The sequence below is a fragment of the Euprymna scolopes genome, chromosome 34 (genome assembly GCF_053919585.1).
Source record: "Euprymna scolopes isolate OS-2025 chromosome 34, ASM5391958v1, whole genome shotgun sequence".
Lineage (NCBI taxonomy): Eukaryota > Metazoa > Mollusca > Cephalopoda > Sepiida > Sepiolidae > Euprymna > Euprymna scolopes.
Genome location: NC_136515.1, coordinates 63445184 through 63448663, shown reverse-complemented (window position 1 = coordinate 63448663; position 3480 = coordinate 63445184). Strand labels below are relative to the sequence as shown.

Sequence of the window (3480 nt, the reverse complement as noted above, 5' to 3'; positions counted from 1 at the left end):
ACTCGCTTCCTGCTCACTGTTCTCCTTCTACTTACAGCATTAGTCTTTTTTCAAGAATAAGGTCAATAGGCATCTTATGTCTTTGCAATAATCAGCTATCGTTCTTGTTAGCTCCTTACATAAAGTGGCTTCATGCCTTGTCTCGTGTGATTTCCATAAAAACAAGGCCGATAGCCATTAGTCGCATGCTCTAGTGTAATGAATGAATGCGTGAATGTACGATTGACATGAAATTCTTAAAGATAAACTAAAATAACCGAAAAATGGGCTGAACTGACTTAAATAAATAAAAAGTAAATGACTTAGCATGCCTTTAATGAACTTAAGGATGAATTGAATGACCTTAGGATTAACTTGAATGCTTAAAAAATAACTGTAATCCTTCAAAAACAACTTGAATGATCTGGAGAATGACTTGAATTGCATTAAGAATGACTGGTTGTAAAGTGGGTGATCATTTTACATTAAATTAATACAAAAAAGAGATCCCCCACTTTATATCACGGTTACAAACATAAGTACAGCATGCAGTAAGAACAGATACTACACTTTGATCTTGGCCAAGAGGCCAAGAAAAGCTTAAAAAGCTAAGAACAGCATCTTATAGATTTCACTCCATTTACTAAGAATCGAAACCAAAGGATGGTATGTTTGTTGTTCAACACATGCCAATATATACAAAAGACGTTAACCCAAATATGATGACGGCGAAACAATGAATGAGAGTGCTTGAGTTAGTTCCAGAAGCAGACTTTTTCTCCAGTACTGATCATCCGTGGAACACGATACCATGTGTTTACTTCCAGACTGACTATAGCATGGTCGACTTCTAATCTAATATGAATAAATTCCTATATAGCTGTCCTCTAAAATAATATTACCCTATCCAAATTCCGCCATAACTGGTCATGTTATCTCACTATCTATCCAATAATTAACCCTATCCTAGAGTGGCTTCTGGGTATTGACAAGTGGTTACCTCTCAAGTAAATAAATAAATAAATATATAAAAGTCTGGTTAAAGATAGGTTGGTTCGAAAGTCGGTTTCGTAAAGCCGTCCAACAGATGGCAGTGTCAAAATGGCTGTTAGACCAAATATGATGACGAAAGCCTTAGATCATAGACCGAACTTAAGGTATGATCTAATATTAATCAGCTTCAACATAGTTTGCTTAATTTTTAAGATAGCGTGGATGAGTATAGGCAAATTCGCATGAAATGACGTCACTAGCAAGGGAAAATGAAGATATTACAAAAGAGATCATATTAGAAACGAGAATAACGTTCGAGATCACGTTAGTGGCGTAGATTATTACGTTCGAGAAAACGATCACGTGTGAGACGTTACAGTCGTAATGAAGGCTTGGTGAAATAATTGTCGTTGTACAACAACAAAAAAGGGGAGTTGAAGTTGTTTTCTAATCTTTGTCTACTTTGCGAAGGAGGCTACAACGTGTTGCTTCCCGAACAACGTTAAAAAATGACACAACGAGGAAGGGTGTCTCAAAATAATTTGCTCAATAGTATCCATGTAATATCTGAACAGTCCTTGATAAAATATTGAATCACTCTATTTTGTTTTTGTATAATAAACTTGTAGCGAAAAAGATACGTCGTCGTGTATTAAAGTTGAAAAATGTCTGTTGTGTGTGTTGAACGGTGATTTTGAAAGCAACGTTCGACCTTGCCAAGATCTGATGCTGGTAAAAGCTTTTATTTGGATGTTTGCTGTAATAGCTTATTGCTAAATTGGCAAATCGTCAAACAAATAAAGTTAAAAGAAAAGAAAACAAAATAAACCAGGCGAAATAAATGAAAATGGTGGCCGGGTTCAATAAACAGAGAAAAGAAAGAACGCATTTCGATTATTCAACGTAATGGCATCAAGAAAGCAAAGTAATAATAGTGCTAACAATCGCAATAATAAGAATATGTAGAATGAAAAAATAATAAAATAACAATAACCAAAATTACAACTGTAATAATCAGAATACGAATAGAAAAATAAGAAATAATAATAATAATAATAATAATAATAATAATAATAATAATAATAATAATAATAATCGACAAAACACAAGAAAAAAGTAAATGCAGACTCTGTGGACAAAGAGACGAGACGATAAACCATATAATAAGTGAATGCAGCAAACTGGCCCAAAAGGAATACAAGAACAGCCACGACACTAAAAGAATAATCATAGCAGCGAGATACACGGAAAACATCCGCCAGAAAACAGAGAGACAAAGAATAAGACGAGAAAAGAAAAGTAGAAAGTCAAACAACTATACGGAAGATTCATGAGGATGACACAAGATGAAAATTACGAAAACACTTAGGCATGGATGCCAATAGGACACATAAGCCGAGAAACTGAATCCCTATTTACTGCAGTACAAGAAACTCGATAAGAACCAACCACATCAAAGCAAACATCGACAAAACACAAGAAAACAGCAAATGCACACTCTGTGGACAAAGAGACGAGACGATAAACTATATAATAAGTGAACGCGGCAAACTACCCAAAAGGAATACAGGAACAAACACGACCAAGTGGGGAGGGTAGTACACTGGGAATTAGGCAAACAAATGCATCTCGAACGCACAGACAAGTGGGACAAACATAAGCCGGCAACAGTACTTGAAAACGAGAGTCACAAAGTCCTATGAGAAATGGACATACAAATTGATAAACCCATGCAACCAAGAAGCTCGGATGTCGTGATAATTAACAAGAAAGAAAAATCTTGTCAAAGCGTATACTTTGCTGTTCCAGATGATCACAGGGTGAATATCAAAGAAAAGGAGACACGGAGCAAATACACAGAACGGAAGAAAATCAAAATAATACCTATAATAGTAGAAGCACGAGAAACAATCCCGAAAAACTTCAGAAAAATAATGAGAGAAATTGGAATCAAAGGAATGACGGGGAAAATAGAACGAACCATAATAATGAAAACAGCTGAAATATTAAGAAACCCCCTTGAATGTGGAAACAAACACACAGGAGCAACAAGCGCGGGCCAGACAAACTGCTGCAAAGGCAAAACATGGAGCCCTACATGGAACCAAGAACAGTGAAACCGCATATCTGTAAGTTCGCTAACCCAACTCCACCTCATCCCCCTATTGCCACATCACTGCCCTCCCTAAAAATGAGCGGGACCAAATAATCAAGTAGAGTCAAGGAGGAACGAAAAACCGATGAACTGACCAGACCTCAGCCGAATAAGTGTAATGAGAACTTGGACCTTGGGGAGGCTTATTGCCACTCAAATTCCAGCAAAGACCAATAGTCGCTGCCAACGAGACATCAATGGCAAGCAGATGATGCGATAATGCAAATTTATTTGCAAATGCTATCGAAATAGGTGAAGAGTACTGGACACCTGAGGAGACTTGTTGTCACTCAGCTTCCAAAGAACACCACAGGTTATTTTCAGGGAGAGATCTTTGAAGACCTTTGTGAAAG

At 36.8% G+C, this 3480-nt stretch overlaps 1 pseudogene; it reads right to left on the bottom strand.

The window, feature by feature from the left end:
• Window positions 1-415: 415 nt before the first annotated feature.
• LOC145259337 (U2 spliceosomal RNA) lies at window positions 416-580 on the bottom strand (annotated as a pseudogene).
• Between the last annotated feature and the right edge of the window lie 2900 nt (window positions 581-3480).